Source organism: Oncorhynchus mykiss, chromosome 27 (assembly GCF_013265735.2).
Source record: "Oncorhynchus mykiss isolate Arlee chromosome 27, USDA_OmykA_1.1, whole genome shotgun sequence".
NCBI classification, from domain to species: Eukaryota; Metazoa; Chordata; class Actinopteri; order Salmoniformes; family Salmonidae; genus Oncorhynchus; species Oncorhynchus mykiss.
In genome coordinates, this window is record NC_048591.1 from 5007842 (window position 1) to 5033638 (window position 25797).

The 25797-nt window shown below is 42.6% G+C and overlaps 1 protein-coding gene across 1 annotated transcript in view; it reads left to right on the forward strand.

The window, feature by feature from the left end:
- LOC110507051 (glutamate receptor ionotropic, kainate 4) overlaps nucleotides 1–25797 on the forward strand; it is a 450996-nt gene that overhangs the window by 127914 nt on the left and 297285 nt on the right. The window contains exon 2 of the mRNA XM_036965131.1: nucleotides 7924–8078. The gene's annotated coding sequence lies outside the window, so the exon portion shown is untranslated. The remainder of the gene's footprint in view (nucleotides 1–7923; nucleotides 8079–25797) is intronic.

Genomic DNA, 25797 nt, shown 5'->3' on the forward strand with positions numbered 1-25797 from the left:
CCTCCAAATGTTCCTTCCTCTCCCAGACCAACTCTGGTTCACTCCTCGGCTTCGCCGACTGCTCCATGTGCCACCCCCCCAAAAGTTTTTCTTGCGGTTTCTGTGGCCTTCCTCCCTGACTTCGTCGCTGTCCCTCCTTCGCTGCTTCCGCCTGCTTCCACGGCAGGCTCTTCTCTCCTGCCACAATGTTGTCCCAAGTCCAGGATGTTCTCTCCCTAATCTTGTCCAAAGACCAGGATGCCATTACCCCCGGGCATGCTGCTTGGTCGGTTGTTTGTGGGATCTTCTGTAACGCTCGTCGAAATGGGTAGACCAAGGCGCAGCGTGATTTAGGTTCATCATATTTATTTTAAATGTGAACCAGCAACAAAACAATGAAGAGAAACAGACAAACGAACATACAGCCTTGTAGGGCTCAAAAGCAGCAGTACATAAAGCAAGATCCCACAAACAACAGGTGGGAAAAGGCTACCTAAATATGATCCCCAATCACAGACAACGATAAACAGCTGCCTCTGATTGGGAACCATACCAGGCCAACATAGAAATACAAAAACTAGACTACACATAGAAAAAATAAACTAGAACACCCTGACCTACTCCACCATAGAAAATAAAGGCTTTCCATGGTCAGGACGTGACAAAGGCAAAGGGTGGCTACTTTGAAGCATCTCAAATATAGAATATATTTTGATTTGTTTAACACTTTTTTTTGGTTACTACATGATTCCATATGTGTTATTTCATAGTGTTGATGATTTCACGATTTTTCTACAATGTAGAATATAGTAAAAACTTTTGACTGGTACTGTATATGAATGGATCTTTACGGACATGTTAGTGCAGGCTGGGCCACATCAGGATAAGGAGGGGAATTTCCCAAGAAATGAGGGTCAATGAAAGTTTTCAGTGGCACAGTACATAGGAAGATGTAGAACGGAGAGAGAGTGGAGACTCCATGGCTTGTCTTTTCCAAGCAAAATGATCCAGCCTTCTGGTTTTGCTGCAAACTTTTTCCGCACAAGTGTAAATCTGCCCTGGTCAGGGATGGAACCAGGGACTGGAATAATCTGTGCCACCTCCTCAGCTCGCATGAGAAGTGGCATGACCACCTAGATAGTGTCAAGAAGATCAGGCTGGTGTCCAAGCAAATTCTCGATGCCCAAGCCCAACGGGCCATTGACTGAAAGACTCCACTGGCAGCAGGTGCTGAAGACGCTCATGGCCCTGATACTCGTAATGGCCACACAGAACATTGCGCTATGTGGGACCACTGACAGACAAATAATTGTAACTTTCTGAAGTTTGTGAAAATGCTGGGTATCTTTGATGGAATCATGAAGGAGCATGTAAGGAGTGAACAAATGCACTATCTTGGTAAAACAATCCAGAAGGAAATCATTGACATGCAGAGATCCAGCGGACAGTGTGCAGTGAGCTAAAAGCAGCCAAATACGTTTCTTTAATTTTGGACTGCACACCAGACAAAAGCAAAACAGAGCAGATGACCATGGTGGTGTGTGTTGTTTCAACCAAGCATGGTGGGTCAGTTCGCACGAGAGAGCACTTCCTGGAGTTTAGTGAACTGTTTGACACAACGGGGGCGGGCGGGCGGGCTTCAATCAATCAATCAATCAACCAACTGTATTTATAAAGCCCTTTTACATCAGCAGATGTCACAAAGTGCTATAATATAGAAACCCAGCCATAAAACCCCAAACAGCAAGCAATGCAGATGTAGAAGCATGGTTGCTAGGAAAAGCACGTTGGCTAGAAACATGGCATCGCCAGCATGAACATGAGAGGGCAGGGGAATGACAAGGGGCGAATATTCTCTCTGATGCAGCATCGCGTTGCTTGGAAGCGGCTGAGTTTTTTAACACCATCCAACAGAGTTATACATTTTTATCCGGATCTACACACCGCTGGGACCTGCTGAAAGAGCATGTAAAAGATGGACTCACAGTGAAACCCCTCAGCACCACGAGATGCGAGAGGCGTTGTACCGCGAGGTGTTGCTTTATCTGTTTTTTGAAACCAAGTTTGCTGTTTATTTGAGCAATATGAGATGGGATGGAGTTCCATGCAATAATGGCTCTATAAAATACTATACGCTTTCTTGAATTTGTTCTGGATTTGGGGACTGTGAAAAGACCCCTGGTGGCATGTCTGGTGGGGTAAGTATCTGTGTCAGAGCTGTGTGTAAGTTGACTATGCAAACAATTTGGAATTTTCAACACATGAATGTTTCTTATAAAAGAAGAAGTGATGCAGTCAGTCTCTCCTCAACTCTTAGCCAAGAGAGACTGGCATGCATAGTATTTATATCAGCCCTCTGACTACAATGAAGAGCAAGATGTGACACTCTGTCCTGGGCCAGCTGCAGCTTAACTAGGTCTTTCCTTGCAGCACTGGACCACACGACCAGACAATAATCAAGATTAGACAAAACTAGAACCTGCTGAACTTTTATTCACTGTATCACAATTCCAGTGGGTCAGAAGTTTACATATAATAAGTTGACTGTGCCTTTAAACAGCTTTGAAAATTCCAGAAAATGATGTCATGGCTTTAGAAGCTTCTGATAGGCTAATTGACATAATTTTGTATCAATTGGAGGTGTACCTGTGGATGTATTTCAAGGCCTACCTTCAAACTCAGTGCCTCTTTGGTTGACATCATGGGAAAATAAAAAAATCCAAGACCTCAGAAAAAATGTTGTAGACCTCCACAACTCTGGTTCATCCTTGGGAGAAATTTTCAAACGCCTGAAGGTACCACATTCACCTGTACAAACAATAGTACGCAAGTATAAACACCATGGGACCACGCAGCCGTCATACCGTTCAGGATGGAGACGCATTCTGTCTCCTAGAGATGAATGTACTTTGGTGCGAATAGTGCAAATCAATCCCAGAACAACAGCTAAAGACCTTGTGAAGATGCTGGATGACACAGGTACAAAAGTATCTATATCCACAGGCAAACAAGTCCTATATCGACATAACCTGAAAGACCGCTCAGTAAGGAAGAAGCCACTGCTCCAAAACTGCCATAAAAGCCAGACTGTGGTGTGCAACTGCACATGGGGACAAAGATCGTACTTTTTGGAGAAATGTCATCTGGTCTGATTAAACAAAAATAGAACTGTTGGGCCATAATGACCATCATTATGTTTGAAGGAAAAAGGGGCATGCTCGCAAGCCGAAGAACACCATCCCAAACGTGAAGCACGGGGGTGGCAGCACCTTGTTGTGGGGGTGCTTTGCTGCAGGAGGGACTGGTGCACTTCACAAAATAGATGGCATCACGAGGCAGGAAAATGTTGTGGATATATTTATTGAAGACATCAAGACATCAATCAGGAAGTTAAAGCTTGGTCGCAAATGGGTCTTCCAAATGGACAATGACCCCAAGCATACTTCCAAACTTGTGGCAAAATGGCTTAAGGACAACAAAGTCAAGGTAGTGGAGTAGCCATCACAAAGACTTGACCTCAATCCTATATAACATTTGTGGGCAGAATTGAAAAAGCATGTGTGAGCAAGGAGGTCTACAAACCTGACTCAGTTACACCAGCTCTGTCAGGAGGAATGGGCCAAAATTCACCCAACTTATTGTGGGACACTTGTGGAAGGCTACCCGAAAAGTTTGACCCAAGTTATAAAATTTAAAGGCAATGTTCCCAAATACTAATTGAGTGTATGTAAACTTCTGACCCACTGGGAATGTGATGAAAGAAATACAAGCTGAAATAAATCATTCTCTCTACTATTATTTTAACATTTCACATTCTTAAAATAAAGTGGTGATCCTAACTGACCTAAGACAGGGAACCTTTACTCTGATTAAATGTCAGGAATTGTGACAAACTGAGTTTAAATGCATTTATCTAAGGTGTATGTAAATGTCCGACTTCAACTGTATATGTTTTTACCACTACAGTTCACAATCTAAGGTAACACCAAGTAATTTAGTCAACAGCCACACCATTCATTAGCAGATTCAGCTCGAAGAGCACAGTAGTGTTTTCAGCATTCTGTACAACATCCCCACCATCAAGGACATGGACAGGGACTGCGCAACACTGGAGAGGTCCCTTACCTACGGGATTCCAGGGACATCGAAGTGATGAGCAGGAGACTGGACAGTGAGGCAAAACCACTCGACGCACTGGAGTATATATTCAGACATCAAATGGCCTCCTTGTATCCCAGTGCCTTTGCTTCCCCTGAGAGCTCTTCTCACACTCCCCGTGACAGTGGTAAGTTGAGAACGCACATTCTCCAAGTTCAAGCTCATCAAAATCTACCTGCACTCTACTATGAGTCAAGAGAGACCCAATGGACTCTCCACCGTATCAATTGAGCACGAGTTGTCTTACAAAATCAACCTCCAACAAGCAGTGCAAGCTTTTGCTGCCAGGAAGGCCAGGCGAGTCAACTTTGAATAAAAGGTAAGCGATGATCATACACTCGCATTAATTCTATAACCGAGTAATTTGTCAGGTTTCTCAATTATCTATCAAGTGTTTACTTTGTATTTGTATTTATTTAATTAGTCTACATCCCCCTCTATCTCTCTCTGTCTCAGATGATTTGATTTCAGGACCATGGACAGCCACCGAGAGAAAACGTTGCTGACTGCAATGCAGCAGCACCACAGCAGAGGAAAGAGACCCCTCTAGGCGGGCCACGAAATAAATAAATGCTGAAACTGATGTTGGGCAATCAAATTCGATATGTAAACAAACAAAATTTGTGAAGGCTGGGTAATTGACATAATGCTTATTTTACACTTCTCCAGCGAAATGAGGCCTACCATGCATTTATGAAAGCACTTGATTCCAAAGCTCAAATTCTCACTCTTTTTTACAGTTCTACAGGAATATGAAATGATGTGTTAAGTATCTTAAATAAAAGTGTTATTTTATTGTAATTGTAACAATTGTGGGGTCGTGCCATGTGTGATAACAGGTGGCATATTATTAGTAAGAAACTTGTTTTCCTACTTTTTTATTTTTTTATTCCACCTTTATTTAACCAGGTAGGCTAGTTGAGAACAAGTTCTCATTTGCAACTGCGACCTGGCCAAGATAAAGCAAAGCAGTGTGACACAGACAATAACACAGAGTTACACATGGAGTGAACAATAAACAAGCCAATAACACAATAAACAAGTCAATGACACAGTAGAAAAAAGTCTGTATACAGTGTGTGCAAAAGGCATGAGGAGGTAGGCAATAAATAGGCCATAGGAGCGAATAATTACAATTTAGCAGATTAACACGAATGATAAATACTGTCGAATGCACTCCTCAAATGCCTCCGTGTCTGGGAAGGGCTTGGTGTGTCTGGTTAAAATCAGGGCTTGCATTGAGTGAGGGTATCACAAAACCTTTGTTAAAGAAAAGGACAAAAAGGATATCTGTTGTTTGCTTTATATTTCCAAATAAACACGTAAAAGGTGTTCAGATTATATAAAGCGTTCCTTATGGTAGAAACGAGCATTAAAATGCCCGCGAAAGACGTGACTTCGATGTTTATGGGGATAGATTGATTCCTCTCTATGACATTCGGAAGCTGAGCAGCAACCTATATTATTCGAAGAGATGTTTTTTTTTTTATGGACTTTTTGTTGTTCTGTCCCTATGAATTGAGCTTTTCACTTTCTGAAAAGATAAGATGTTTGTTTAAACGCAGGCAGCTTTTAAGGAAGCACTTCTGTTGTTGGGTTATACAAAGGACAAGTAACCAGATGTAAAATGAAACATTGTGTTGTAGTATGAGTCTATGAATTGGGCTGATATTATGTTCTGTTCCTGCGATTTTTAGCTGAGGAAAACCTATAGTTTTCATTGTTTAGCCGGGATAGGAGGGGGGTGGCAGTTTTTTATTTCACCTAGGGCGGCAGAACGTCCAGGGCCGGCCCTGGCTACCATCCTGTACGTTTTTGCGCCAAACGTAATCACCTGATTCTAATAATTAGCTGGTTGATGAGCTTAATCTTAGTTAGTTAAAGTTAGCTTAAAGTTGGTTAAAATGGGGTTGAAGCGAAAACCTACATGAAATGTAGCTCTCCAGGAACAGGGATGGAGAGCCTTGGCTTAAACTATATAATATTTATCAGTTTGACATGTTTCCTATAGTCCTACTGAAGGCATACTGTGCACGCTTTCCTTCTGATCATGCTTTGACGTTTCTGAAAGGAAGAGGGTAATCAGTAAACCGGGGAATGTAATTTCTCAGTGGAGTTAATCAAGGATGCATGAAGGAAGACGTCACAGGTGTTGCTGTGTCGAGGTTCCACAAGTTATTTTTTTTTGTTGCCACAGTGCTATGTGATTAGGTCCCTCTCTAAGGAATTTGAAGAATGTCATCGCTATTTAAATGCAATGACATTCGATTAATGCCGTCTTGTAAATGTATATTTACTTTCTCATTTGCCGTAAAATTTGTTTGCAATATTGTGGCGTAGTTTTCTTCAAATCAAATCAAATTTAATTGGTCACATACACATGGTTAGCAGATGTTAATGCGAGTGTAGTGAAATTCTTGTGCTTCTAGTTCCGACAATGCAGTAATATCTAACAAGTAATTTAACAATTTCATAAGAACTACCTTATACACACACAAGTGTAAAGGAATGTATAAAAATATGTACATATAAATATATGGATGAGCGATGGCCGAACGGCATAGGCAAGATGCAGTAGATGGTATAGAGTACAGTATATACATATGAGATGAGTAATGTAGGATATGTCAACATTATATAAAGTGGCATTGTTGAAAGTGACTGATACATTTTTTACATCCAATTTGTAGTTATTAAAAATTATTATAAAGTGGCTAGAAATTTGAGTCAGTATGTTGGCAGCAGCCACTCAATGTTGGTGATGGCTGTTTAACAGTCCGATGGCCTTGAGATAGAAGCTGTTTTTCAGTCTCTCGGTCCCAGCTTTGATGCACCTGTACTGACCTCGCCTTCTGGATGATAGCGGGGTGAACAGGCAGTGGCTCGCTCGAGTGGTTGTTGTCCTTGATGATCTTTTTGGCCTTCCTGTGACATCAGGTGGTGTAGGTGTCTTGGAGGGCAGGTAGTTTAGAATGATAGTTTAGTTTGTTTGGGGAATGATAGTTTAGGGTAGTTTAGTTTAGAATGAATATGAGTTTCAAAGTTATCCAGGAAATGCACAGCGGCTAGTGCTGAAATGTTGTTTCTGATGTTGGTTCAATTACTTCAATTAAATCCATTTAGTACATTTTTGTGAACTCAACAAATCATTTCTCTAGAGGGAAATCCTATCAAGCACGAGAGACATCAAATCAAGAACGGGGACTGTGGGATGTTGTAGTTTTCAATGGGCAAATATTCTACCTACTGTATAGCCATAAAAAAACGATGCCAGCTGATTCTTGATTTCGACTGGCTGAGAAACGCTGCCTGCCTGTCTGTCTGTCTCGTCCCGACTCCTGACACGTTCATTACTATGGGACAGCTGGAAATCGAATTTGAGTATTGAAACAATGTTGCAAATGTGGGAGAGACAGACAGCAAGGTTTATACAAATCTCCAGTGTTGAAAACTAAATGTTAGTCTAAAAGAAATGTGAGATAATGTCTAGATGCTTTTTATAGTGAAGATCAAGTTTATAAAATTGCCTGGCTGGACTGATGAGACAGTGGATTGGCATTCAAATGGAACAGAGTAAATTGGCATTTTAATGTCATATATTTAGCCGGTGGTAACTTGTGGAAAAGACACCGGGTGAAATGTGTTTTTAACCAATCATCATTCAGGATTAGACCCAGCCGTTGTATGTTATGAGTTGATATTGTAACATGGAGGACTACCGCTTCTAAAGTGATGTTTAGTCAGAGCCAGACTGTTTATCTCTGGGTTGTCCCCTGTGTCTTGCAGCGTGTCAGCAGCAGTGAGACCCAGCAGAGTGGTGAGGGTGGTGTTTGGGATGCGGAGAGCCGTGTAGGAGCTAAGTGGGCACCTTACCTTAACGCCATCTGCTTCCTGTGCCGCTTCAAGATGGATTAGAGCCTTTACGCCTCCAGAGATCAAAGGTACGTGATGTCTCGTAATCAGCCGCTACTCACCTGCTCTCCTCGATAAGGCTTTGGCCCAGGAGTGGAGAAGTGTAGAGGAGCAACAGATGGAGTATCAAGTCCCACTGTTGTTTGTCTAGTGTAGTACAGTGGGCTACATTATGGCTGGCCATTACTCCCCATTGAATATAATGCATTTGGAAAGTATTCAGACCCCTTCAGTTTTTCGACTTTGTTCCGTTAGTCTTATTCTAAAATGGATTAAATAAAACATGTTCCTCATCAATATAGACACAATGCCCCATAATGACAAAGCAAAAACAAGTTTAGAAATTTTTGCAAATGTATTCAAAGATCAAAACAAAAAAAACGTGTTTACATAAGCATTCAGTTTCCATAGATCATCCTTGAGATGTTTCTAGAACTTCATTGGAATCCACCTGTGGTAAATTAAATTGATTCGACATGATTCGGAAAGGCACACACCTCTGTATATAAGATCCCACAGTTGACATTGCATGTCAGAGCAAAAACCAAGCCATGGAGGTCAAAGAAATAGTCCGTAGAGCTCCGAGACAGTATTGTGTCGAGGCACAGATATGGGGAATCGTACTAAAAAATGTCTGCAACATTGAAGGTCCCCAAGAACACAGTGGCCTCCATTCTTAAATGGAAGAAGTTTGGAACCACCAAGACCCTTCCTAGAGCTGGCCGCCCAGCCAAACTGAGCAATCGGGGAAGGGCCTTGGTCAGCGAGCTCCAGAGCTCCAGAATTCCTCTGTGGAGATGCGAGAACCTTCCAGAAGGACAACCATCTTTGCGGCACTCCACCAATCAGGCCTTTATGGTAGAGTGGCGAGACAGAAACCCCTCCTCAGTAAAAGGAACATGACAGTCCGCTTGGAGTTTGCCAAAAGGCACCTAACGGACTCTGACCATGAGAAACAAGATTCTCTGGTCTGATGAAACCAAGAATGAACTCTTTGGCCTGAATGCCAAGCATCACATCTGGAGGAAACCTGCCACCATCCCTACGGTGAAGCATAGTGGTGGCAGCATCATGCTGTGGGGATGTTTTTCAGAGGCAGGGACTGGGAGACCAGTCAGCATCAAGGGAAAATGAAAGGAGCAAAGTACAGAGAGATCTTTGATGAAAACGTGCTCATGAGTGCTCAGGACCTCAGACTGGGGTGAAGGTTAACCTTCCAACAAGACAACGACCCTAAGCACACACCCAAGACAACACAGTAGTGGCTTCGGGACAAGTCTCTGAATTTCCTTGAGTGGCCCAGCCAGAGCCCAGACTTCAACCCGATCGAACATCTCTGGAGTGACCTGAAAATAGCTGTGCAGCGACGCTCCCCATCCAACCTGACAGAGATTGAGAGGATCGGCAAAGAAGAATGGGAGAAATTCCCCAAATTACAGATGTGCCAAACTTGTAGCGTCATACCCAAGAAGACTCAAGGCTTTAATTGCTACCAAAGGTGCTTCAACAAAGTACTGAGTAAAGGGTCAGAATACTTTTTTTATGAGGTAATGTGTGTAGAGTGATGAGGGGATTAAAAAAATATATATATATTTTAGAATAAGACTGTAACGTCACAAAATGTGACGAATACTTTCCCAAATGCACTGTATGTATGATTGCGTCAGAGGGAGTTGAGAGAAAGATCCAGGCTGCTTTTGATGCAGTAAATTGTGCTGCAGACATGACATTTTTCAAGGATGGGGAATTAAGAAAGATCGGACTGCAGAGCGGGACCTTACCTGGTAACAGGAAACTCTTTGAATATGTTTTAGGAAGAAGGAGCTCTCTTGTTTACGTGAGACTTGCAAGCAAGCTGCGTGGGACGGATGGGAGGACTAATATACTGTTGCACCACCTCTAAAGTGCCTGAGGGATGGAAATTATTTGTTTTTAGGGTAGCACAGTTTCTACAGAGTTGAAACATGGGTGAGATGTACTGTACCATCAGTATGCGCTAGAGATAGTCTCCTTCTTGACTTTTCCTACTTTATTTGTTTCTGTCGGAATCTTCCTGCTTGTGTTTGTTGTTTTAGCACGGTGCCAAAACAAGCCATTACTCTTTTCCCAGTGCCGCGCCGACTTAAAACCAAACTGTGCTGCCTCGCATATCTTATTTGCACATTCTCCTTTTCAGCATGGTTCCAACCACTGACGGTGACAGGTAGCCTAACGGTTAAGAGGGTTGGGCCAGTAACCGAAAAGTCGCTGGTATGAATCCCTGAGCCGACAAGATGAAAAAGCTGTCAATGTGCCCTTGAGCAAGGCTCTTGACTCTAGTTGATAAGAGCGTCTGCTAAATGGGTCAAATGTCAATGTAAACCAGCTCAGGACAGCTTGGCTCGGTTTGGCTCAGTGGTGTGAAAAGCCCTTTTGGGTCTGAAGAGACAGATCCAATATTGCCTCTGAAGTATTTTTTTGAGAAAGGGACTTTGTCCAAAATCACGTACGTAGCTGAGTGTAGCAGGAGATCAGGATTTTATGCCAAGCCATTTTTATTCACAGGAAAATAATATGATGCAGCCGACGGATCATACAGAGGCTCTCTCCAATATCTACCTGCTGTTCTGGGCCAGGGAAAAAACAGCCACATTCAAAGGAAGCTTAGATTGACACAAAGAGGATCTGAATTTCCCCATACCTGCAGATACAGTATCTTCCAGATGGCAAACAATGGTTATGTAGAGCCGATCACACTGAAAGGTGTTAAGTATTTTAGAGCTAGCTTCCTCACCTGTGAACTTTTCACCCAGCATGCATTGCCTGGTATATCTTGTGTTTTTATGTACTTTTTCCTCATACATGCAGACGCACACACAAAAGTACACAGACAGAGGTACACACACACACACACACACACACACACACACACCTTCAACCTTTTTTATGGAACAAACTGTTTACTGTATTTGTGGATGAAATTTCAATACAAATGAATGTGCTGCATAACATGCTTTTCATATGTTTTTTAGTAGCCCCAGTCCTCCCACAGGCTGCATTGGCATGGTCTGAATACAAATATAAGAATACAAAGTCTGCTCAGAAAGCACGAGGTACTGGCCCTGTGAAATTCACTGGGAACCGAATTTTACTTCGCTGACTTTGGCCCAGATATATTTCAATTTCATAGCATATGCATTCTTGCATGAGGTGCACTTATATCACTCTGCTGCAGATACTGAAAAATATCCCTCCAGTGTACATAAACCTCCACTTTTATACCGGATCTTAAATCACCAGAGTGTTTTTTTTACTCAGGCTAGTTTATCATCTTCATTAAAATGGTTATACTTCATATTGTTTACCATTTAACAGCTCTCAGTGATGCTCCAATAACCAAACAGCATTCTGGTGCTACCTCCGCCATCCGTTCCTGCGTGAGCCGTGCAGCAAACAGAGCCGGGTAGAGTTGAATCTCTCCAGCAGTGTGTGTTCACTGAACTCATCAGGTCCAGTCTGCCGCTGAGGTCTCCTGCCTTTATCCATGCACCTGAGAGCTGGAGATAAGCCACACTGATTTTTGTCTGCTGCTATGTAACAGATTGCATTGTGAGACGGGCATCAAGGACCCAGGAATCACTGGAGGGAAGTCTGGGCTGGCCAGAAGGAGCGCTGTGCATGTTGAGAAAAACTCTTTTTTTTAACCTCAGAATACCATTTGAATGAAAAACAGCTGACGTGTGCGTGTGCATGAGTGTGTGTGGTGTCCCCCCAGAATAGCTGCACGGTCATCATCCCAGTTGGGCCCCTGTAGAGGCTTGGATTAATGCATAAGGTCATTGACTTGTGAGTAAGGCTGTGTAATCAGCAGCTTTTACTGCCGCTATAAAACCTTTTTTCACAGTTCTTTGAGTCACAGAGTGTGCAAGTTCTCTCACTTCATCAAGAGAGTGAGTGGAAAAGGGCACGGCGGAGAGGGTCAAGGAGACTGAGTGTGTCACTGATTCGCTTCCACCCAGCATGCCATTTCCCTAAATGTTACTGTCAATTTTCTTATCAGGCAAAAATCATATTTTTCAGACAGATGCTCGGCTTGTGCCACATAACATGGCTTCTGATCCAGGTGTTGCATCTGTGTGCCATTCGGGGCTGTACTGAGAGTTTTCTGTTGTCCTTCCTGGCGCTTGTCCTATTGCCCATTGAAATTCAGTTTGCTTCACTTATGTTTGATCAGTGTTGTTTAAATAGCTGTCTCAATATTTGCGGGCCCAATTGCGAAGATGCCTGGTTGTTTAGCTTCATCAGTGGAATCGTGTTTCTTCCCCCCCCCTCCTGTGTAGTCGACGGGTCGTCCCACACTGTGACAAGTCTAGCGGAAAATGAAATTAGGAGAGGAGTAGCAGTTTGATTTAGGATTCCCAGCTAGCCAAGCTCTGCCTGTGGTGTACATGACACATACAGTACAGGCTAGTACAGGCTGAAGTGAAAGGGATTGTTATGCGATGACCTTACATGCATACATCGAAATGGACGTCTACGTCTACGAACTCAAGGGATGTTGACCTTGAGCAATCCGTTAGAAAGCCACTTAAATGATATGACCTGTGTTACTGTTGTGCCGTTGCGCTCTCTCATGTATACACCATGTAATAGACAAGCGTACACCCTCTGCAATGTGAACGTGAAGTAAACAAAACTGCCCAGAACTGGAGATGCACCGTTGAGGTCCTTTGCTTCACTAGGAGCTAAAAGGTGAAAAACTAAGTCAAACCATGTGAATGACATGGCTTGAAGTTGTTGAAAGCGGTCAAACAGGTAGGCATGCTGCAGGCTGTTTGATTCTGGAAAAGGTAGATAAAAGAACACATTGAAGCCTTGAAGAAGCTCTCCCCCTATATGAGCGTTACAGGTCTCTCATTACACAAGACATCCTTTGGAGCTGGCCATGATATATTCCTTGATGGCTGGAAGTGAGAGTGTTATGCTCTGTAAAGCCTAGAGTAGTGGAACCTGTTTTTAGCATTACAAATCGAGGACATATCGAGGACCTATCAGCACTTACAATTACCCAATTGGCAATTACAACCAATAAACTGGTTCTACAATGTAATAGGCAATTTCCACATCCATTGTTTTAATGATTATTATCCTATTGATATTCCATCACCATTCATACATGGAAAAATAATATCTTATTCAACTCCAAAGCGTGGGCCACTTTGCCTATTTCTAGGGTCACTGAGGCATGCACGCTCCTCTTACACACAACCAGAAGGATAAACATTAGATGGATGGTGCTTTCAAGACAATGCAGCGCTCCATCACTCTCTTTCTTGGTCAAATAGCCCTTACACAGCTTGGAGGTGTGTTTTGGATCATTGTCCTGTCGAAAAACAAACGATAGTCCCACTAAGCGCAAACCAGATGGGATGGCGTATCGCTGCAGAATGCTGTGGTAGCCATGCTGGTCAAGTGTGCCTTGAATTCGAAATAAATCAAGACAGTGTCACCAGCAAAGCCCCTCCACACCATCACACCTCCTCCTCCATGCTTCACAGTGGAAACCACACACGCAGAGATCATCTGTTCACCTACTCTGCGTCAGACATGGCAGTTGCAACTAAAAATCTAAAATTTGGACTCATCAGACCGAAGGATAGATTTCCACCGGTCTGATGTCCATTGCTTGTGTTTCTTGGCCCAAGCAAGTCTTTTCTTATTATAGGTGTCCTTTAGTAGTGGTTTCTTTGCAGCATTTAGAACATGAAGGCCTGATTCACACAGTCTCCTGTGAACAGTTGATGTTGAGATGTGTCTTTTACTTGAACTCTGAGGTGCAGTTAATTGCCCATTTCTGAGGCTGGTAACTCTAATGAACATAATCTGCAGCAGAAGTATCTCTGGGTCTTCCTTTCCTGTGGTGGTACTTATGAGAGCCAGTTTCATCATAGCGCTTGATGGTTTTTGCGACTGCACTTGAAGAAACTTTCAAAGTTCTTGACATTTTACGGATTGACTGACATGTCTTAAAGTAATGATGGACTGCTGTTTCTCTTTGCTTATTTGAGCTGTTCTTGCCATAATATGGACTTGGTCTTTTACCAAATAGGGCTATCTTCAGTATACTACCCCTACCTTGTCACAACACAACTGATTGGCTCAAACGCAAATTAACTTTTAACAAGGCACACCTGTTAATTGAAATGCATTCCAGGTGACTACATCATGAAGCTGGTTGAGAGAATACCAAAAGTGTACAAAGCTGTCATCAAGGCAAAGGTGGCTACTTTGAAGAATCTCAAATATAAAATATATTTTGATTTGTTTAACACTTCTTGGGTTACTACGCGTGCATTATTTCATAGTGTTGATGTCTTCACTATTATTCTACAGTTTAGAAAATAGTAAAAATAAAGAAAAACCCTTGAATGAGTAGGTGTGTTAAAACTATTGACTGGTACTGTAAATAAACAGAACGTCTACCTCATGATTCTTGCAAACGTTCATGTTCACCGTAAACATCTCACCCACTCAGAGGGTAAGAAATGGTAAATGAAAATGTATCGTGTCATACATGAAACAGAAATGTCTAAGTGTTGCATTAAACGGCAAGGGGATGGAAAGTTGAAACGGTGCCAATTATTGTAGGAGTAGATAGATTTGCCGCACTGCCTAGAGTTTGGAGAGCACAAGTGGAGAGACGTGTTTATGTTTGCTCTTCGCAACAGCAGGCTAATTTATTCATTTTAACAACAAATTCCAAATGCAAGCTTCATAAGTAAATTATACATTTCAAACCATTTTTACATACCAAAAGACCAGTAGGCCTATGCTAGTAATTGTTGCTTGATGCCCAATTGCTGGTGAGCATGCAAGGTAAACAATTCATATTCTTGATCACCAAAACATTGTTGGAGCTGCATATTTCTTCCGACAATCCTCTCACCCTACCAATTGGTGTTTGCGCTGCAAACAATCCTATCGCTGTACATAACCTGACCGTTGTTGATTGACAGTTTGCTGGTCCAATCAGAGGGCAGAGTGTGCATTTCACTAGCCAATCTGTTGCACGTCCTTTGCAAGGAGGGTGCTGCGCCTACCGTCTGTAGCTGTGTGGAGAGTAATCCACAGAGACTCTGGACCACAAAATGACTGACAAAACCTGGCCAGATAATTTAATATCATCAGTCTCAAGTCAAAATTTTGTCCATAAGTCTTAAGTCGTCAAATTTGTGATTCAAGTCAAACACGAATCCAAATCATGTGACTCGAGTTTACAACTTTTCTCTGCCATTTTATATTTATGAACCCGTACTGGAATTCCTTCTGTTTCATTGAGGCTGTAAATACAAAACATGTACTATTGCCCATTCTCTAACATATGTCTCGGCCGCATGTTTAAAAAAATGTATCTAGTGCCATGTGCTTCATCTCTGCAGATCTGCTTGTCGCTGACCGTAAAATTAGGATTCCAGCAACTTGAGTTCATGTTTGCTTCGAGAGTGAGAACGAGAGAGGGAGAGAGATCTCTTAAATGAACCGTCTCGAGATGCGTAAAGAGAGGAGAGATGGGATGGGGTAGGGGTAAAAACAAAGACAGATAGAGAGAAATGGAGAGGGTGAGAGAGAGACCTTGCCAGTCTTAATGATCTAGTCTGAGCGGAGTGGAAGGAAGAGGCATGGCCTGGCTGGCCCAGGCTACAGTGACATCTGGCTCCAGTGGAGTGTGGTGAACGGTGGTATTGCTAGAGATTGGTAAACACCATTTAGGATGGAGGAGGGGGGGGACCATCAGTAAAAAGACTGTTGCTCCTGCCAAAGTCCTCTTGCCTGATTGATCGAACCACTTTGTTCCTTATTTCTATTATTGCAGTTTTATGAGATAGGGGTTGTGGAGGGTGTGAAGGAGAGGAGGGCAAGGTTTTGTTTTAGTGCCCATATCGATACTTTGTCTGTTGCTGTGTAACATTGAAGTGAGCAAGCAGTTCCCAGATAGCAAAATTATTATGGCCCAAATTCAGCCCACATATACCAGGTGATGTGGCCAGACCTGGCCCACAGTCATCTGCTATCTGTGCTGTAGCCTAGCTACCAGTCAGAGTCTTAAAATAACACAGCAATGTTTCGTATAGGTCTACATTGTGACATTTTACACAGCTCACAACATTTTCTTTCTCCATGGTACCTTTTAAGCCTGCACCGAGGCATGAACATTTCTCCCACTGGCAGACAGTGCATTGTGGAGCTGTGGAATGGATGAAGATGAGACAATTTGCTCTGAATAACCCTGTGCATGGGCCCAACACTGAGTGACAGCTCCTTATCACTACTACTGCCGGGCTGATCAAAGTTGAAACAGGGTCAGGCTGAATTTAAGGGCAGCTAATTAAATGTCCGGGTTACACGCAAAGTGGTGCTTCATTTATCTTCTCATGCAGAGTCGGAGGGAGATACGGGGCACGGAATAAAAGGGGGTCTGAGTATTACTTTCAAGTTCAACAGCATCAGATAGCAGGAACATTCAACTGGCTTCATGTTTTTTCCCCCATCTCCCTCATCTTGTTTTTAAAAAAAATCATTGTTCTGGGGGGCTCTAATAGGAGCTAAATCTAGACTATTACCATGTTTCTGTCCATCTGCAATTCCTATGTGCTGTGTCAAGGCCTTTTCCAAATGTCCATTTTCACAGGCTGCTTGAGAGGAGCGGGCGGTGATGGGAAGGCAGCAGTGGGGTGTGAAAAAGGTCACCGTTACTAGATCTGCCTGGCTGTCCCCTCGGCTATAGTACTCTCCTCTGGGGGAAAGCCGTTTTACACCCAGTGACACTTGCCAAAACAAGCACATGCTATTGACTATACTGTACTGTACATGATGAATGATGGATGCTGAGCCATGACAACAACAAAAAAATCAAGTGCCTTGAGGTCTCATCTCATCTTGTCATCTGCTGTGCTTGCAGAACAAGACAACCCCCACTGTTGAAAACACAATGAGTCCAGAACTTGAGATGTGCGTAAATACACCAATGGGTAGTTCATCATTTCTGGGAGTGTTCAACCCCAATTGAATGTTTTTGATATGTCAAAATTGCTAAACCCTTCGAATCTTTGTGATTGGGGCCACATAATATAGAATTGTAAATCAGGGTCGATGGAGAACATTGTCCAGATTGACATTGCGGGTAAATGTGCTTAATGAAATGCAGTTATGTTCCAGCTATGGTAGATTATTACCTCCGAGAGAGAAGGCTTAGATTGACGGAGGCAATCTCCATGGCCCAGAGAAGAAGCATCAGCAGCCAGCCTCGCTGCTTAGACAGAGACACGTCTTTCCCTCTTAACCCAAATGACCCATGACATTCTCACGAAAACCATTCCATGCTTCCCCCTCTTTTAGTGACAGCAAAAAATCGATGCAGATGCTCTTCAACTTAAAATCTCAACCTATTGACCCAAAGCATAGGTGCACGTCACTTACCCTGTTAACCTGGCAGATATCAACCAGTCCCTCATCTCCATTGCCTAAGACCCTGTATAAAACATATCAAGGGAGCCTATTATCTGGAATTCAGATTGTGGATAAGATGCTCGGCACGTTTTAGTATTTCTTCTGAACTTAGTATGCTGATAACTTAATAACAAGCATAGCGAGGGGAGTTTGGAAGCCAGCAAGCCTGATCATGGAATGACTCAATACCTTTGTGTGGCCCACCTTAAAGTGTAATTACTCACCGGTGGCCTGTGAGAAGCATTCATCTGGGCTGGGTCGGTCACCTCCTTGCTTCGCCATGTTCCTGAGAGGGGTGGATCTGGGGAGCTGAGCAACAGCAGGTGTAATATCTCAAACCGGACATCCATGAAGTCTGGAGATGAAAGTAGTACTCCTCCTCCACACAGCCACAGACTAAGGCACCACGAATGTGTTTATTGGGGGCCCTGATGTTACTGCCCTCCTTGCCTTGGACGGTCGGTCGGTCCACTTAGCATGCGTCTCCAGCCCCACACTATTAGTTTTCAGAAACATGCCTCCAAAAAAAGGCTGCTCTGAGGGTAGTCTCTGCTCAGGGTTTGATGTATTGCCCTCCATAAAGAACTTTCTGGCGCTCATTGTTTTTGTTTTGCGTTTTAAGCACACTATAAGGCCTTTCATCTCTCAATGCTCAGCCTACAGCAGCCACCTTATCTTTTCAGTAGCTAATGAGTAGTGTCTAGCCCCCCTTCGTTTGGATTGTAAAAGTGAATTTATCAACTCCAATCTTTGTTCTGTATCGGCATAAATCAACATTGTAAGAAACCTTGAAATGGTTCTTATTTGCATTGGACAGTTGATAAGAGATCAAGATACAGCAGCCTTCCTATGACCTCAACTGTATCATCCTTTGTGATCATTTATAATAAGGACGTTAACAGCACACTAGCTACTAAAACAACATTGTACATTCACCATTTACGTTTCAGCAATGCGGTATTACAAAGAGTTTGGGTTCAGAGTGAACTGATAAACGTACATGTTCTTTGAGGATGCCCAATTTGCCAGCTGCAGCTGGTGATATGTATCCCTCACTGCACTCCGCACCAAGAGTGATCACTTGCCTATGACTTCTGTAGAGGTTTTTGCTTGCATCTTCAAATTGAATAAGTCAATCGAATAGGCTGCGTGGTGACACCACAATCAGATCAGAGCACTGGCACCAGGCTCTGCAAATAGGGAATCTAACATTGTTTTGTGTGGAATTGTTCTGGGGGCCCAGGTAATGCATCTCTAAAGGGACCTCTCCATTGCCTTAAATGTGAGCCCTGTCAGACAACATGGCCGCCGTGTCCTTGAGCATGAAGTATCTCAATCGAGAAAAAATGCGTGAAAAAAAAACATTGGATCTTTTTGATTCATTTTAGCATTTGCAATCCTTTTTTTGTTGTTTCATCAAATGTTGTTTCGATATTTAGATCACTCGCTATCGGAACTCTGAGAGAAACAGTACCAGTTTGGACACATCTACTCATTCAAGGGTTTTTCTTTATTTTTTACTATTTTCTACAATAATAGTGAAGACATCAACACTGAAATAACACGTGGAATCATGTAGGAACCAAAAAAAAGTATTTTAGATTTTAGATTCTTCAAAGTAGCCACCCTTTGCCTTGATGACAGCTTTGCACACTCTTGGAATTCTCTCAACCAGCTTCACCTGGAATGCTTTTCCTACCATCTTGAAGGAATTCCCACATATGCTGAGTACTTGTTGGCAGCTTTTCCTTCACTCTGTGGTCCAATTCATCCCAAACCATCTCAATTGGGATGAGGTCTGGTGATTGTGTAGGCCAGGTCATCTGATGCAGCACTCCATCACTCTTGGTGAAATAACCCTTACACAGAATGCTGTGGTAGCCATGCTGGTTAAGTGTGCCTTGAATTCTAAATAAATCACAGACAGTGTCAGCAGAAAAGCACCCCCACACCTCCTCCTCACTGCTTCACGGTAGGAACCACACGTGCAGAGATCATCCGTTCACCTACTCTGCATCTCACAAAGACACGGCAGTTTGAACCAAAAATCTAAAATTTGGACTCATCAGACCAAAGGACAGATTTCCACCGGTCTAATGTCCATTGTTTGTGTTTCTTGGCCCAAGCAATTCTCTTATTATTATAGGTGTCCTTTAGTAGTGGTTTCTTTGCAGAATTTCGAACATGAAGGCCTGATTCACACAGTCTCCTCTGAACAGTTGATATTGAGATGTGTCTGTTGAACTCTGTGAAGCATTTATTTGGGCTGCAATTTCTGAGGCTAGTTACTCTTATGAACTTATCCTCTGCAGCAGAGGTAACTCTGGGTCTTCCTTTCCTGTGGGGGTCCTCATGAGAGCCAGTATAGGGCTATTTTCTGTATACCACCCCTGCCTTGTCACAACACAACTGATTTGCTCAAACGCATCAAGAAGGAAAGAAATGTAGAAAATAGTAAAAATAAATAAAAACCCTTGAATGAGTTGGTGTGTCCAAACCTTTGACTGGTACTGTACATTAATAGTTTCTACCCCTCTGTGGATGTGTGACTAGCCCTAAAATTATTAATTAAAAAATATTCAAACTTGGCCTGCATGTTTAAAATGAGTTGTCTTTGACATTAACATTTGTTTGAGAGGGTTACAATTTATTTCGCCTTCTGTCAAATAACTATTTAAGATCTATTTCGGTTTGAGAATGTATCTGTGGCTTGGATCACAATTGTGATACATATCTTGAAATTGAAGGAAATACGATTTTATTTATTTATTTTGCCAGAATGCCGTCATCACTCATCCCCCGTTGATGGAAATAACCATCTCTGTTTCTGACTCGCTTTTGACCTTCAGACAGTGACAGAGAGCGTACAGTAGCCTAGCCATTTGCTCAGGGCAGATATGGCCCTGTGTGATGAGGTCACTATGACACCAGAGAGGAAGGAAACCGATCCCCCTTCCCAAAACTCACTGAGCGATGGCCGTCCAACCCCGGGGGGGGGGGGGGGGGGGGGAGACACAAACTTCCATCCCCCATGTTATTGCACCCATGCCTCCCATACAGGCCTGCAAGATTTATCCCGGCCGTAAGTCTCCGGGACATGGCATTGCCAGAAAATGGCCCGTTCCCTCCCCCTGCCTCCCTCCATCCTGTCCTATCCATCTGGTCGTGTCTGAGCAAGAGTGGGGGAAACTATTGCAGCTCCACATTATCCGTGCCGCACAAAGTGGCACCTGCATTAATCACAGTGGGGGCTGGAGAGTCGATCTGCTCTGTTCCGCAGTTTTTTTGGGGGGGTGGGGGGGATTGGGGGGAGTTGTGATAAGGGGAGAGGGACCGGAGCTGCAGCAGTAGCAGCACAGGGAGTGGGGAGTCAGCAGAGATCTAACAGGACATGAGATGGAAGTGAAGCGGGAGGGAAAGGGAAGCAGGGGCTGAGCCAGTGGATGGGGCGTGCTGGGGCCCGCAGTGCGTCTGTTTACTCTACTGCTGTTGATTAGTTTAGGGAAATGGAGGTGGGGAATATATGACAGAAGAACAGAGGAGTCATGCCTGGGCACTCTGGCTATATGGAGCTAGCAAGCTAGCAGACACACTACAAACAGAGACTTTTCTGTCAGACTGTCACTATAATACTCTGAGGGGCAGAGATAACGATGCAGCTTACCCACAGCGTCAAAGACCCTCGTATCCCCTGATCTACAGTGCCTTCAGAAAGTATTCATACCCCTCGACTTATTCCACATTTTGTTTTTGCAGCCTGAATTCAAAATGGGTTCACTATTTTTCATCATCTACACAGAATACCCCATAATGACAAAGTGTACAGATGAGTATTTGTTGTGTACGTCTAAGAGCTTTGCACACCTGGATTGTACATTATTTGCACATTATTCTTTATGTACACATTATGCATTCAGGACATAAAGTTAATTTCTTAGCCACATTTTTAGCAGTTTTACCTTAGTGCCGTATTGCATACAGGATGCATGTTTTGGATTCTGTACAGGCTTCCTTCTTTTCGCTCTGTCACATAGGTTAGTATAGTGGAGTAACTACAATATTGTTAATCCATCCTTAGTTTTCTCCTATCACAGCCATTAAACTCTAACTGTTCTAAAGTTTCCTTCCTCTCCTGCAACTGAGTTAAGATGGACGCCTGTATCTTTGTAGTGACCATCCAAAGTGTAATTAATAACTTCACCATGTTCAAATGGATATTCCATGTCTGCCTTCTTTGCGAGGCATTGGAAAACTTCCCTGGCCTTTGTGGTTGAATCGGTGTTTGAAATTCACTGCTCGACTGAGGGACCTTACAGATAATTGTATGTGTGGGGTACAGAGATGAGGTCCATGCAACTTATTATGTGACTTGTTAAGCAAATTGTTACTCCTGAACATATTTAGGCTTGCCATAAGAAAGGGGGTTGAATACTTGACTCAAGACATTTCAGCTTTTCATTTATAACTCATTTGCAAAAAATATTAAAAACGTAATTTCACTTTGACATTATGGGCTATTGTGTGTTGGCCAGTGACACAAAATCTCAATTGAATATATTTTAAAGTCAGGCTGTAACACAACAAAATGAGGAAAAAGTCAAGGGGTGTGAATATTTTCTGAAGGCACTTTATAGGAAATATGTTAGGAAACCTCTTTATTATTTGTAAGTAGCTGTAGTAGTTTATTTGTTATTACAATCCTCTGTATAAATTGTTATGGATTTAAAAGAAACTGGTTTAGTTTTAGTGCTCGAAAGGCAACAGTTGACTTTTTAGGTGTCCGGTAAGAGGACATGAGGCTATGATTCAGTACACAACTTCTATTTACACCATCATTCACTAAGTCTGCAGTCGTTTGAGGTAACAGTAGTTTCAGTTTCATTTGGGATAACAGCAGTTTGTGTCATTTTGGGTTATAGCAGGTCAAGAAAGAAGAAAAAAAAACGATCAACACAAATGCATAATGAGAGTATCGACTTTAGATGCAATCAGATATCTGCCAGTGCCAGGTCAAATGGTAAGTTATTTTACAGGTCCTGAGTGCATTTAGCGAATGCCACTTTGTTCGCCCAGGCAGGGCTTTGGAGGGAGGGAGGGAGGGAGGGAGGGAGGGAGGGAGGGAGGGAGAGAGAGAGAGAGAGAAAGAACTTTCCCCACCTTCATGATGAATGCGTCCCAGGCTATCAAGGCATTCAGGCAGTGTTTTTGAAATATTCTTTCAATTTCCATTCACACAATGTTGTTTTGGGAACTTTTCAACAAGCTTATATCATGGTGGGACTGGCAAATTGTCCAACCTAAATCAGAACAAAGTACCCCACAATGTTCTGTTGTTCAGTCCCATAATGTCCATTATGACCTAATTTTGGGGTCAACGAAGGAAAGTATTCACACTAAAGTGTATACACCCCCCTCCCGCACACACACACACACACACACACACGAACACCCACCCATTCTCAACCATCTGCAGTGTCTATTCAAACATTACTTTTCAATCACACCTCTTCTGCAGTTCACTAACAGGTGATGGTCCCATTCAAATAATGCAATTCGACCGTGGTGATTGTATCATTGGACACTGATATTCCTCTGTCAATACTCATGATGATGAGTCTTCCATGGCATAACCTGAATTAACATGTTGATAATGTCAAGGTTTGACAATTAGTTGTAATTACCGGGATAACAAACACCTGTGTGACACCCGGGAGAATCACTTTAGGGCTAGAACCATATCAAGGATTTTTAATGGAATGAGTGTGACATGATTTGGGATTACCCCCCCCCCCCCCCCCCCCTCCCAGACTTTATGATGCAGTTAGATAGTCACAGTGTTGTCCCCTCTGTCTTATTTTATAAGGTAGTGCGCTGCATTTTTAATGGATCTGTCCGACCAGAAATGTACCCCCTTGGCAACGACATAAGGGTTCCCAATCGAACAGCCTCACAGAAACTAAAGGATGTCACATCGCAAAGAGGTGCCACTTTTTATGAGTTTGTCTGGCAGCCAGAGTCCAGCGGCATCTTAACAGCTCAGCACATTCTAGTCCTCTTAAATGTGAAATGCACTAACTTTATAGTGTCCGCAAAGGATGCTGTTGGGTGTTGTGCATTTATTTGTCTATATGACTTTTACATAGCTATTTCCGTGTATCTTACTTCAATACACAATTTCATTTAGAACTTTTTAGTGTTTCTGGAGCTTCAACTTTTACTGACCATACAGAAAATCTCAGTTGGACAGTCCAAATGGTCTCAGTCCACTTAGCTCATACTTGGTTTAACTTACCTCAGATATGCCCAAGCACTTTTTTATCTACAGTTGAAGTCGGAAGTTTAGCCAAATACCTTTAAACACAGTTTTTTCACAATTCCTGACACTTAATCCTTGTAAAAGGTCAGTTAGGATCACCACTTTATTTTAAGAATGTGAAATGTCAGAATAATAGTAGAGAGAATAATTAATTTAATATTTTATTTCTTTCATCACATTCCCAGTGGGTCAGAAGTTTACATACACTCAATTAGTATTTGGTAGCATTGCCTTTAAATTATTTAACTTGGGTCAAACGTTTCGGGTTGCCTTCCACAAGCGTCCCACAATAAGTTGGGTGAATTTTGTCCCATTCCTCCTAACAGTGCTGGTGTAACTGAGTCAGGTTTGTAGGCCTCCTTGCTCGCACACACTTTTTCAGTAATGCCCACAAATGTTCAATAGGATTGAGGTCAGGGCTTTGTGATGGCCACTCCAATACCTTGACTTTGTTGTCCTTAAGCCATATTGCCACAACTTTGGAAGTATGCTTGGGGTCATTGTCCATTTGGAAGACCCATTTGCGACCAAGCTTTAACTTCCCGACTGATGTCTTGAGATGTTGCTTCAATATATCCACATGATTTCCTTTCCTCATGATGCCATCTGTTTTGTGAAGTGCACTAGTCCCTCCTGCAGCAAATCACCCCCACAACATGATGCTGCCACCCCTGTGCTTCGCGGTTGGGATGGTGTTCTTCGGCTTGCCAGCATCCGCCTTTTTCCTCCAAACATAACGATGGTCATTATGGCCCAGTTCTATTTTTGTTTCATCAGACCAGAGGACATTTCTCCAAAACGTACGATCTTTGTCCCCATGTGCAGTTGCAAACCATAGTCTGGCTTTTTTATGGCGGTTTTGGAGCAGTGGCTTCTTCCTTGCTGAGCGGCCTTTCAGGTTATGTCGATATTGGACTCGTTTTACTGTGGATATAGATGTTTTTGTACCTGTTTCATCCAGCATCTTCACAAGGTCCTTTGCTGTTGTTCTGGGATTGATTGGCACTTTTCGCACCAAAATACGTTAATCTCTAGGAGACAGAACGCGTCTCATTCCTGAGCGGTATGACGGCTGCGTGGTCCCATGGTATTTATACTTGCGTACTATTGTTTGTACAGATGAACGTGGTACCGTCAGGGGTTTGAAAATTGCTCCCAAGGATGAACCAGACTTGTGGAGGTCTACAATATTTTTCCTGAGGTCTTGGCTGATTTCTTTTGATTTTCCCATGATGTCAAGCAAAGAGGCACTGAGTTTGAAGGTAGGCCTTGGAATACATCCACAGGCACACCTCCAATTAACTCAAATTATGTCAATTAGCCTATCAGAAGTTTCTAAAGCCATGACATCATTTTCTGGAATTTTCCAAGCTGTTTAAAGCCACAGTCAATTTAGTGTATGTAAACTTCTGACCCACTGGAATTGTGATACAGTGAATTATAAGTGAAATAATCTGTCTGTAAACAATTGTTGGGAAAATTACTTGTGTCATGCACAAAGTAGATGTCCTCACCGACTTGCCAAAACTATAGTTTGTTAACAAAACATTTGTGGAGTGGTTGACAAACGAGTTTTAATGACTCCAACCTAAGTGTATGTACATTTCTGTCTTCAACTGTATGTAGTCACCTAGTCAGTTTACAATATTTGGATAGAAAATGTCAAAAGAAAAACAACATACATTTGAACATCAATGTCATAAACAGATGGCAATAAATAATCAAAGGTTTTACAATCAGACTTTGATAGTCTACAACAGGGGTATTAAATTTGATAGTTCTACAATATAACTGAGTACAAAATAGTGGTTTGTGCCAGGGGGACATTTGAGTTTTCACCTTATCTGAGATGACTCTCATTTTTTACTCTCCATTTCTGTGGGAATGCGTTGAAGTACTAAACAGTGAAGAGATGTCAGTTTAAGTGAATGTGGCTACTCAGCATA